This window comes from Dipodomys spectabilis, unplaced genomic scaffold (assembly GCF_019054845.1).
Source record: "Dipodomys spectabilis isolate Male_0828 unplaced genomic scaffold, ASM1905484v1 ptg000486l, whole genome shotgun sequence".
Taxonomy (NCBI): Eukaryota; Metazoa; Chordata; class Mammalia; order Rodentia; family Heteromyidae; genus Dipodomys; species Dipodomys spectabilis.
The window spans coordinates 378,690-390,525 of NW_024871163.1; the positions used below are offsets into that span (position 1 = coordinate 378,690).

Sequence of the window (11,836 nt, forward strand, 5' to 3'; positions counted from 1 at the left end):
GGCAGCGATGGGAGGGAGGGACTGAGAGGCAAAGAGGGAACGGCTGACACTAAGCAAAAGGAAAAAACATACATATCACCGGTGTGGAAGAGACCGTCGTACTGCCAAAGCCATAGAGCTCACAGACTCCATAGACCCAGACAATGGCAGTTTGCCCCACGAAGGTTAGGGTGGGTTTGTGACTCTAGCTAAGCATCACTGTCCCACAGTACTGTGAGATTCATGTAATCTCTGTAACAACTAAACTTAGCAGCAACCACGGTATTCGAAAATTGCCAGACACCCATTGGATTCTTTTTCTGTGTCCTTCATTTCAGTATTGTTCCATAGGATCAGAGGCACAGGGGCGCGGTGCCTTTGTCTTCCTCCCACAAGAGAGCAGTGTCCGTCTTTGGTCTCCCTGCGTGTGAAGGCCTGCAGTCCTAAATAAGTTATCATGTCCTGGTGTATTTCTGCATATGAGAGAACGCAGTGGCCATGGGTCTCTCTGCGCGCTCTGGGCATTTTTGTCTCTATGTCCCTCTGTCTGTCCTGTGTCTCTGACTGCCTTCCTCGCTGCCTCCATCTGTCCTTCTCTCTTTCCTTCACTGTGTCTGTCTTTGTTTGTAACTGATTCTCAGTGTGTCTCTGTCTGTCTGTCTCTGTCCCTCTGTTGCTGTGGGGACATGAGACTCTAATCCCCTGTGTATCTCTGGCTCTGTGTCTTCATTTCTATCTGATTCTCCACAGATCTCTGTATCTATCTGCTGGTTGTCTCTGCCCATCTGTTTCTGTGCATCTGATGAAATAACTCTTTCGTCTGTTTCTGTCTTCCATTCTGTCTCTGATTCTGTCTCTGTCTCTGACTGTATCTCTGTGCCTGTGTTGATCTCTGAGTCTCTGTCTCTGCCTCTGATTCTCTATCGCTGTGTCTGTTCTGAAGACTGCCTATCTCACTATGTATTAGTGTCTCTATCTGCTTGTGTCTGCCATTCTCTATGTATCCCAGTATCCATGCCTGTGTCTGTGTCTAGTTCTGTGTTTTTTTTTTTTTTTTTGGGTCTGGTGATGGGGCTTGAACTCTGGGCCTGGGCGCTGTCCCTCCGCTCTTCAGCTCAAGGCTAGCGCTCTACCACTTGAGCCACAGCACCACTTTGGGCTTTTTCTGCTTATGTGGTGCTGAGGAATCGAACCCAGGGCCTCAGGCATGCAAGGCAAGCGCTCTACCACTGAGCCACCTTCCCAGACCTAGTTCTGTCTTTGATTGTCTGTATCTCTCTGAATCTGCCTCTGTTTCTTTTTTTCTTTTCTTTTTTTTCTGGGGGGAGTCCGGTCGTGGGGCCTGAACTCGGGGCCTGGGCGCTGTCCCTCAGCTCTTCAGCTCAAGGCAAGTGCTCTACCACTGAGCCAGCTTCCCAGCCCCCTGTCTCTGCTTCTGACTTGGATTCTCCCTGCATCTTTGTGTCCTTGACTCGTGTCTGATTCCTGCTATATGCCTCTGTAGCTGTCTGGCTCTCTCTGTGTCTCTGAGTCCTCGTCTCTTATCTCTGGTTCTCTATCTCTGTGCCTCTGTCTCTGACTGTGATTCTCTTTCTAGCTCTCTCTCTCTCTCTGTGATCCTCTGTCCTGACGTGATAAATGAGGAAACACCACGTTCCCACTCGCTCCTGTGAGCTGTCCCACAACCGAGGAGTGTGCAAGGGGTTGGTGCGACGCCCTTCGTTCCCGTCTCCACCACTTGGTGCTGTGTCTCAGTGCACGCTTGGTCCTTTCACTCACCAGCTTTCTAACTCTCTAATACTTGTCTTTCTCTGCTTCTGTCTCTGTTTCTCTCTATCTTCTACCTTTCTTTATTTTTCTGGGTCTCTGTCTCCATATTTCTTTCCTGCTAAGTAGCTAATCAGGACTTTTATTGGGAATTGCATTGAAATGGAATCTATACACCAATAAAAGCAGGCAGAACTGATATCTTAACAGCTCTGGTACCTTAATAATATCTGAAACCTTAACCACACTGTGCAGGAACACGGATTTGCTCTGTGCTTTTTTGTTTGTCTCTGTCATAGTTTCTATTTGATTTTCTGTGCCCCGCTTCTCTAATCTCTTATTTTCTCCTCTGTGTCTATGTCTCCTTCCTTCCTTCCTTCCTTCCTTCCTTCCTTCCTTCCTTCCCTCCTTCCTTCCTTCCTTCCTTCCTTCCTTCCCCCCTCCTTCCTTCCTTCCCTCCTTCCTTCCTTCCTTCCTTCCTTCCTTCCTTCCCTCCTTCCTTCCTTCCCTCCTTCCTTCCTTCTCTCCTTCCTTCCCTTCTTCCTTCCTTCCTTCCTTCCCTCCTTCCTTCCTTCCTTCTTTCCTTCCTTCCTTCCTTCCTTCCTTCCTTCCAGCCTTCCCTCCTTCCTTCCCTCCTTCCCTCCTTCCTTCCCTCCTTCCTTGCTTCCCTCCTTCCTTCCTTCCTCCTTCCTTCCTTCCCTCCTTCCTTCCCTCCTTCCTTCCTTCCTTCTTTCCTTCCTTCCTTCCTTCCTTCCTTCCCTCCTTCCTTCCTTCCTTCCTTCCCTCCTTCCTTCCTTCCTTCCTTCCTTCCCTCCTTCCTTCCTTCCCTCCTTCCTTCCCTCCTTCCTTCCTTCCTTCTTTCCTTCCTTCCTTCCTTCCTTCCTTCCTTCCTTCCTTCCTTCCTTCCCTCCTTCCTTCCTTCCCTCCTTCCTTCCTTCCCTCCTTCCTTCCCTCCTTCCTTCCTTCCTTCTTTCCTTCCTTCCCTCCTTCCTTCCCTCCTTCCTTCCTTCCTTCCTTCCTTCCCTCCTTCCCTCCTCCCCTCCTTCCTTCCCTCCTTCCTTCCTTCCCTCCTTCCTTCCTTCCCTCCTTCCTTCCTTCCCTCCTTCCTTCCCTCCTTCCTTCCCTCCTTCCTTCCTTCCTTCCTTCCTTCCTTCCTTCCTTTCCTCCTTCCTTCCTTCCTTCCTTCCTTCCTTCCCCCCTCCTTCCTTCCTTCCTTCCTTCCTTCCTTCCCTCCTTCCTTCCTTCCTTCCTTCCTTCCTTCCTTCCCTCCTTCCTTCCTTCCCTCCTTCCTTCCTTCTCTCCTTCCTTCCCTTCTTCCTTCCTTCCTTCCTTCCCTCCTTCCTTCCTTCCTTCTTTCCTTCCTTCCTTCCTTCCTTCCTTCCTTCCTTCCAGCCTTCCCTCCTTCCTTCCCTCCTTCCCTCCTTCCTTCCCTCCTTCCTTGCTTCCCTCCTTCCTTCCTTCCCTCCTTCCTTCCTTCCCTCCTTCCTTCCCTCCTTCCTTCCTTCCTTCTTTCCTTCCTTCCTTCCTTCCTTCCTTCCCTCCTTCCTTCCTTCCTTCCTTCCCTCCTTCCTTCCTTCCTTCCTTCCTTCCCTCCTTCCTTCCTTCCCTCCTTCCTTCCCTCCTTCCTTCCTTCCTTCTTTCCTTCCTTCCTTCCTTCCTTCCTTCCTTCCTTCCTTCCCTCCTTCCTTCCTTCCCTCCTTCCTTCCTTCCCTCCTTCCTTCCTTCCTTCTTTCCTTCCTTCCCTCCTTCCTTCCCTCCTTCCTTCCTTCCTTCCTTCCTTCCTTCCTTCCCTCCTTCCCTCCTCCCCTCCTTCCTTCCCTCCTTCCTTCCTTCCCTCCTTCCTTCCTTCCCTCCTTCCTTCCCTCCTTCCTTCCCTCCTTCCTTCCTTCCTTCCTTCCTTCCTTCCCTCCTTCCTTCCTTCCCTCCTTCCTTCCTTCCCTCCTTCCTTCCCTCCTTCCTTCCCTCCTTCCTTCCTTCCTTCCTTCCTTCCTTCCTTCCCTCCTTCCTTCCTTCCTTCCTTCCTTCCTTCCTTCCTTCCCTCCTTCCTTCCTTCCTTCCTTCCTTCCCTCCTTCCTTCCCTCCCTCCTTCCTTCCCTCCTTCCTTCCTTCCCTCCTTCCTTCCTTCCCTCCTTCCTTGTGGTGATCCTGGGCTTGAACTCAGGGCCAGGGTGCTATCTGTTTCCATGAGCTTTTTGTTCAAGGCTAGCCCTCTACCACTTGAGCCACAGCTCAACTTCTGGTTTTTTTGTGTGTTTTTTTGGAAGTTAATTGGAGATGGGAATCTCAACAGACTTTCCTGCCTGATCTGGCTTTGAAGTCCAGTCCTTAGATCTCAGCCTCTTGAGTAGCTAGGATGACAGATGTGAGCCCCAGCCGCCAGCTGCCTGCGTTTCTTTGGATCTGTGTCTGTGTCTGATTCTCTATGCGTCTCTGTATCTGTCTCTCTAGTGTGCCTGCCCCTCTGTGTTGGAGGATTATGTGTGTTTCTCTGGTCCTACCTCTGTTGTCCTGCATGTCTGAGTCTCTGTCTCTGGCCCCTGATTCTCTGTCTGTGTTTGTCTGTGTCTCCCCGACTGTCTCTCTGTGTCTCTGTGCCTCTCTCCCTCCCTGTGATTCCTGTGCTGCACTGATGGCTGAGGGAATGCCCCGTCCCCACGGGCTCTCAAGAGTGCGTGAGAGGGCTGGGGTGAGGGGAAGACAGCGTGTGGCGTCCCCACGGAGGACAGAGGTGGAGGTGGCCGGCCGGGAGCTGGCACTGGGAGTGACAGGATGGCGGTCTGGGAGGTCTCTGGTCCCTGGGTGGGGCACAGGGACGGTCCCAGACGGCAGGAGGCTGCATGTGCTTGTGGGTGTGGACGGGCCGCCTGTGGGCTAGGCCCTGTCCCGCGCCTCGCCGCAGCCCCACGACACCCATCTGTCCCAGGGCTGGGCCCAGGTCCCGGGCCTCCACGCCACACAGCGCCCCTGCATGTCCAGGGGGCTCCGGGGTGACCGAGGTGTGGGGACGCGAGCCCGCATGGGGGGGACACTGAGCAAGGTCAGGTGGGCGACGGGCCAGGCTCCCACGTCTCCTTGGTGCTGTGCACGACGCGCCCCGTCAGGGGAGGCAGAGCCCCTCTGTTTCCGCCCCTGGTCCCCACCCTCACTCTGATGACCCTCCACCCCGACCGCACCTGGGCTCCCCCTGGCCGCCACCCTTCGGCCTGCCTGGCCGGGAGGGAGGCCTGAGCAACCACAGCCCTGCTGGCCCTGGCCCCCTGCCCACCCGTCCTGCCTGTCCTGCTCAGCCCGGCCGCTTGGACCGTCTCCCCAGGGCCGGGGCCGGGGCAGCCCATGAGCACTGCCCTGCCCCGGGCTGTGGGCTCCAGGGCTCCCCACACGGCAGAGCCCGGGCCTGGCCCTGGCTCTGTGGCCCGTCAGTGCACCAGCGTCCCACGTCTGTGTGTGCGGCCTGGCTGCGCCCTGACTGTCCTTCCCGCCCAGGCCCTCTCGGGGTGCTGGATGCAGCCCGGCCTGAGCAACCAGAGCCGGGCTTTCACCACCCCAGGAGCTGTCTGCCCGTCCCCTCCCGCCTCACGTCCGAGTCCCATGTGAATCACCCCTCCCCCGCCTCACGTCCGAGTCCCATGTGACTCTGGGCTTCTCCCCGAGGCCCCGTGGCCTGCTCTGGTCAGCGCAGGTTCCGTGGGGGACGCGGGGGGCTGGGTGGGGTCCAGAGGCCTCGGGGTCTGTGTCCCCTCCTTCTGCTGACAAGCCTGCCCCAGGCCCCGAGCGGGCCCCGCTAGGCCTGACAGCTGACCACCCCGCTCCGGCCCGTGTGTGCCTGGCAGGCCTTGTCCCTGGCTTCCCTGAGCAGAGGGCACAGGACCCCTTCCAGGGGGCCCCTCGAGGCCAGACGCGTGGTGGCCCGGGTGCTCACCGTGCCGGCTGGCTGGCCCTCAGCGGCTCCCCGAGGACAGGGGCCTGGCGGGGCCTGTGGGAGAGGGTGGCTGGCAGGACGGGATCTGTGTGTGGCCGGGCGTCAGCACGGTGTGTTTGGGGCTCTGAGGGCGGGTGGCCCTTTGGGCTGTGAGTCCAGCTGCACTGTTGGCCACCTGAGTGCTGCCCTGGCGCCTCCTGCCTCGGTGCTGTTTCTCTCTGCTCTTTGGTGTCTCTCTGTCTCGCTGGTCTCTTGTGGCTCCTGGTGTCTCTGTCTGTCTTCCTGTCCCCAGCTGGCTCTCTCCTTGTGGTCTCTCTGTCTGTCTGTCAGTGTCTCTCTCCCTATTTCCCCCTCCGTGTCTCTCAGTGTGTGTCTGTGTGTCTTGGTCTTGTGTGTGTCTGTGCTCTGCTTCTCTGTGAGTCTCTCAGTGTTTGTGTCTGTGAGTCTGTCAGTGTGTGTCTGTGTGTCTTGGTCTCGTGTCTCTCTGTGGCTCTGCTTCTCTGTGAGTCTGTCAGTGTGTGTCTGTGTGTCTTGGTCTCGTGTGTGTGTCTGTGGTTCTGCTTCTCTGTGTGTCTCTCAGTGTTTGTGTCTGTGAGTCTCTCAGTGTTTGTGTCTGTGAGTCTGTCAGTGTTTGTCTGTGTGTCTTGGTCTCGTGTCTCTCTGTGGCTCTGCTTCTCTGTGAGTCTGTCAGTGTGTGTCTGTGTGTCTTGGTCTCGTGTGTGTGTCTGTGGTTCTGCTTCTCTGTGTGTCTCTCAGTGTGTGTGTCTGTGAGTCTGTCAGTGTGTGTCTGTGTGTCTTGGTCTCGTGTCTCTCTGTGGCTCTGCTTCTCTGTGAGTCTGTCAGTGTGTGTCTGTGTGTCTTGGTCTCGTGTGTGTGTCTGTGGTTCTGCTTCTCTGTGAGTCTCTCAGTGTGTGTGTCTGTGTGTCTGTCAGTGTGTGTCTGTGTGTCTTGGTCTCGTGTCTCTCTGTGGCTCTGCTTTTGTGTCTGTGTGTCTGTCAGTGTGTGTCTGTGGTTCTGCTTCTCTGTGAGTCTCTCAGTGTGTGTGTCTGTGTGTCTCTCAGTGTGTGTGTCTGTGAGTCTCTCAGTGTGTGTGTCTGTGTGTCTGTCAGTGTGTGTCTGTGTGTCTTGGTCTCGTGTCTCTCTGTGGCTCTGCTTCTCTGTGAGTCTTTCTTCTTGTCTCTCAGGCTCTCTGGTCCTCTAGTCTCTGTGTTTCTCTCTGTCATTCTCTATTCTTGTCTCTTACCCCCATCTCTGTGTCTCTCAGCATCTCTGTCTCTCTGTTCCTATCCTGTTTCTGTGTCTCTGCTTTCTGTCTTTCAGTCTCCTTCCATAGCTGCTTCTTCGTGTCTCTCTAGGTCTCTGTCCCCTTATTTCTGTCTCTAGATCTCTTAGTGTCTGTCTCTAATGGTCATTCTCATACTCTCATTTCTGGTCTCTGTCTCTCTGCCTGTGTGCTCCTTCCTATTTCTGTCTCTCTTTTGTGTGGAGGTCTATCTTCTCTTCTCATGTTCTCTCTGCCTCTACCATGCCGTTGCTCTGCGTTTCTCTTCCTCTCTCTTTTTTCTGTCCTTGGCTCCTCATTTGTGTTCCTGTGTCTCCAGCTGTCACTCCTGCAGCGTCCTTCTGTCCCTGTCGGGAGGAGGGCCATGTCTTGCCATGAGGTTCATGGATGTTCTGGACAGTCTGGTGGCTGGGTCCTGAGGGAACTGGGGTGGGGGCCTGCTCAGTCCTCCCAGGTCTTCCTGGCACAGCCCTGGTGGGAGCTGCATGAGCTGCTGAGTCCTGCATGGGAGAGACCCAGCTCAGCTGTCCAACCAGGGTGGTGGCCGAGTAGCCCTGGCAGACCCTGGCTGCCCCTGTCTGGCTTTGACTGGCCCTTTTGGCTGAACTTGGCTGACACCATTTCATCCTGGCAGCTCCTAGAAGATTTTGCAGGGCCCTAGATGACTTTGGCCTTTTTTGACCCTGGCTGGTCTTGGTCCACTTTGGTTTCCTTATGCTGACTCTGGGCATGTCCTTGTTTGACTCTGAGTGACCCTGGGCAGACCACAGTGGACTTTTTTTTGTCGGTCATGGGGCTTGAACTCTGGCCTGGGTGCTGTCCCTCAGCTCTTCAGCTCAAGGTGAGCACTCTACCACTTGGCCACAGCACCACTTCTGGTTTTCTGCGTGGTTTATTGGAGATAAGAGTCTCCTGGACTTTCCTGCCTGGGTTGGCTTTGAACCATGATTCTCAGATCTCAGCCTCCTGAATAGTTAGGATTACAGGTGTGAGCCACTGACACCCGGCTTTGATTCCATTTTAAGAGATCAGCCCGGACTTCCCAAAAGTCCCATGTCCAAACATCATTGAATTCAAATTTCAGTTTATCAGGAGGAGGGACATGGTTTTAAGTTCATAGCAAACTGGTAGTATACCTAAATGTAAAGCACAAAACTCTAAGACTCCTAGAGGACAACCAAGGAGGAAATGCAGGGGACACGGGCTTTGCAGTGTGTTTTAAAATACTGCACCAGAGCCGGCGCCGGTGGCTCACTTCTGTCATCCCAGCTACTCAGGAGGCTGAGAACTGAAGGTCGAGGTTCAAAGCCAGCCCTGGCAGGAAAGTTTATGAGATTCTTTTTTTTTTTTGTCGGCTGTGAACTCTGGGCCTGGATGCTGTCCCTCAGCTCTTCAGCTAAAGGCTAGCGCTCTACCACTTGAGCCACAGCGCCACTTCCAGTTTTCTGGGTGGTTAATTGGAAATAAGAGTCTCACGGACTTTCCTCAGATCTCAGCCTCTTGAGTAGCTAGGATGACAGGCGTGGGCCACCGGTGCCCGGCTCCACAGTTGATCTTGTTTGACCTTTTCCCCAATCTTGGGTGAGCATGGCCACACTCAGGCAGAGGGAACTCACCCAGCTGCCACTGTCTGCTGGGGGCTGGGCCCCAGGCCTTGGAGGCCCCACTGCCCCCGCCCGGCTCTCCTGGGCTCAGAGCCAGAGCCCCAACCCCACCTGGCCAGGTTTCGGTTTTGGGGTGAGTCTCAGAACAACAGTTCCCGTTGTGGACACCTGGTTGAGCTGGGCTCATGATGACTCAACTACCTCGGCTATTTTGGGTCTTTCAGCAGGTGAGAGACAAAGGAGGCTTCTGAAGAAAGGGAAAAACAAGAGCTCAAGAGGGGATAGCAGCTAGCTGCCTGGCCTCCCTTGTGTATTGCCGCTGGCCAGCATGGTGGTGACCCGGCCCTGGGACCCTGTGTGGCCAGGCCTTCTGCTCCTGGTGACCCTGACCCGGCCCTGGGACCCTGTGTGGCCAGGCCTTCTGCTCCTGGTGACCCTGACCCGGCCCTGGGACCCTGTGTGGCCAGGCCTTCTGCTCCTGGTGACCCCTGACCCGGCCCTGGGACCCTGTGTGGCCAGGCCTTCTGCTCCTGGTGACCCTGACCCGGCCCTGGGACCCTGTGTGGCCAGGCCTTCTGCTCCTGGTGACCCCTGACCTGGCCCTGGGACCCTGTGTGGCCAGGCCTTCTGCTCCTGGTGACCTCTGACCCGGCCCTGGGACCCTGTGTGGCCAGGCCTTCTGCTCCTGGTGATCCCTGACCCGGCCCTGGGACCCTGTGTGGCCAGGCCTTCTGCTCCTGGTGACCCCAGACCTGGCCCTGGGACCCTGTGTGGCCAGGCCTTCTGCTCCTGGTGACCCCTGACCCGGCCCTGGGACCCTGTGTGGCCAGGCCTTCTGCTCCTGGTGATCCCTGACCCGGCCCTGGGACCCTGTGTGGCCAGGCCTTCTGCTCCTGGTGACCCCTGACCCGGCCCTGGGACCCTGTGTGGCCAGGTCTTCTGCTCCTGGTGACCCCAGACCTGGCCCTGGGACCCTGTGTGGCCAGGCCTTCTGCTCTGGCAGGCCCGTGTCTGCTTAGTGCTTGCACACTTCTGTGGACCTTAAAAGGGCGAGTGGGCGTCGGGGCCATTGCCTCCTCACCAGCATCCCCTGGCCCCCTGCTAGCCTGCATGACTTCCTAATGAGATGATGGTCAGCACACAGAGAACAGCATGCAGGCCAGGCACAGACAGGCGTCGGCCTCAGGTGAGGCCATGAGGCAGTGGGAGCACAGGCACCATCAGTGTTGAGGCCCACCATTCCAAGGTCAACCCAGAAAAAGGAGCAAGACTCAGGTACCAGGATGAGGGCTTAGTGATCAGAGCAAGTACCCAGTGATGATCAGGACCAGGGCTCTTCATTAGGATCTGTGATTAGGACCACAGCCCAGGAATTAAATTCAGGGTTGACTCAGTCATCAGGATAGGACTCATTTATCAAACCAGGCTTCCGTGATCAGGAGCAGGGCTCCATAAGCATGATTGAGGCCTGGTGATCAGGACATGAGTACAAGGATGAAGATATGGGCCAGTAATAAGTACCAGGGTCCAGTACATTAGGATTAAGGCCTAATGATCAAGATCAGGCCTTGGTAACCAGGAGCAGGGCTCGGTAAGCAGGATGGAGGCCCACTGATCAGGACCAAGAATTCAATGACCAGGATCAGAGCCAGGATTAGTTATTAAGACCAGGATTGAATGATGAGGACCAGGTCCTATGATCAGGACTTCCATTAGTTTGGACATGGGCTGTGTTCACTGTCTAGGCAGTACGTATACACACACACACACACACACACACACACACACACACACACACACTCTTCTGCTCAGAACCCTCCCTTTGTGCCTAGAGGTATGGCCCAGTGCTTAGAGCTGGTGTTCAGCATAGAGAGCTGGGCCCACTGACTGGAGGCCTGAGCAGAGTTCCCAGGCGGCGTCCTCCTGGCACCCCTGCCCTGGAGACCACACGGAGCCCCAGGCCACAGCCTCAGGCAGGACCAGGTCATCTTAGACACTGAACCGGGGACCTGCTGTCCTGCTTGGACACCTGTGTGCTCTAGGCAGGGTCACCCGACTCCCCGAATGCCCCTTTCCCTTATCTGAGAACCTTTGCCTTTAAAAGACTGCAAGCGTTTGTGTTGGGCATGGATTTATTGCACAGGAAGGAGTGTGTTTATGTGGGGTGACTTGTGGGGCTCAGCTCTTACATGGAGAGGGCTCCTCCGGCCTTCTTCCCTGTGAAGACAAGAGAGCCAGGGTCTGAGGGCTCCTGCGGGTAGGCAGGCTCCTCCGGGGCCCTGTCCCAGGCCCTGTTCCTCATGGGAGACTGGGCCGAGTCCTCAAGTTATTGCACCCGTGGGAAGCCCCTGCCCTGACCGCAGGGGCCCATCCTCAGTGCTACTCTTCCCCAGGAGGGCAGAGGCCCCTGTGCTGGAGAAGGTGGTTCCCTTGTCGGAGTTGAGCACCCACTGCCACCCACCCTCTCCTCTCCTCCCCCACCTGCTCCCTGCTGCTCCTGCTCAGTACTGGGGGTCCTCCCCCACCTGCTCCCTGCTGCTCCTGCTCAGTACTGGGGGTCCTCCCCCACCTGCTCCCTGCTGCTCCTGCTCAGTACTGGGGGTCCTCCCCCACCTGCTCCCTGCGTCCTCCCCCACCTGCTGCTCCTGCTCAGTACTGGGGGTCCTCCCCCACCTGCTCCCTGCGTCCTCCCCCACCTGCTGCTCCTGCTCAGTACTGGGGGTCCTCCCCCACCTGCTCCCTGCGTCCTCCCCCACCTGCTGCTCCTGCTCAGTACTGGGGGTCCTTGCTGCCCAGGGGGCCTCGCACACTTGTCACCGTGAGCGCCGTGCTGTAGAACAGGCTGAGCAGGAAGAGGGTGAGGAGGGTAACGGTGGTGGGCCACAGGCTGGCCCCTGGGGCTTCCTCCTCCAGGCTGTCCTGCGGCTGGTCCAGCAGCACCCAGGGAAGAAGCTCTTTATATGCTGTAAGACATTCAGGGCCTGTCCGGCCAGACCCAAGTGGGCATCAGCTGGAGCTGGAGCCCTGCCCTCCCTTGGCTCTGGGGTCGGGACAGGGGTGGTGGGAGTTCCCTATCTCAGGCTGGAGACTTGCTTCAGGAGGACAAGGGGGCAGCTTTAGGTCAATGTCTGGGCCTTGCTGCTCTTCAGAGGGCCTGGATGAGAGTCCTGGCGGGACAGGAGTGTGGATGCAGCCTTCACAGCCCCAGCAGGGGCTGAGCCCAAGGCTGCCTGGTCAGGCGCTTGGGTGGCCCTGAGCATGATCCTGGCCCAGAAGGGACCAGAC

The 11,836-nt window shown here is 56.6% G+C and overlaps 1 long non-coding RNA gene across 1 annotated transcript; it reads right to left on the reverse strand.

Annotated features, from left to right (window-relative positions):
• Positions 1 to 10,665: 10,665 nt before the first annotated feature.
• LOC122098691 lies at positions 10,666 to 11,822 on the reverse strand. The gene is made up of 2 exons (XR_006145781.1): positions 11,308 to 11,822; positions 10,666 to 10,768 (listed from the first exon to the last, which is right to left on the reverse strand). It is a non-coding gene; the product is annotated as an uncharacterized LOC122098691 (long non-coding RNA).
• Between the last annotated feature and the right edge of the window lie 14 nt (positions 11,823 to 11,836).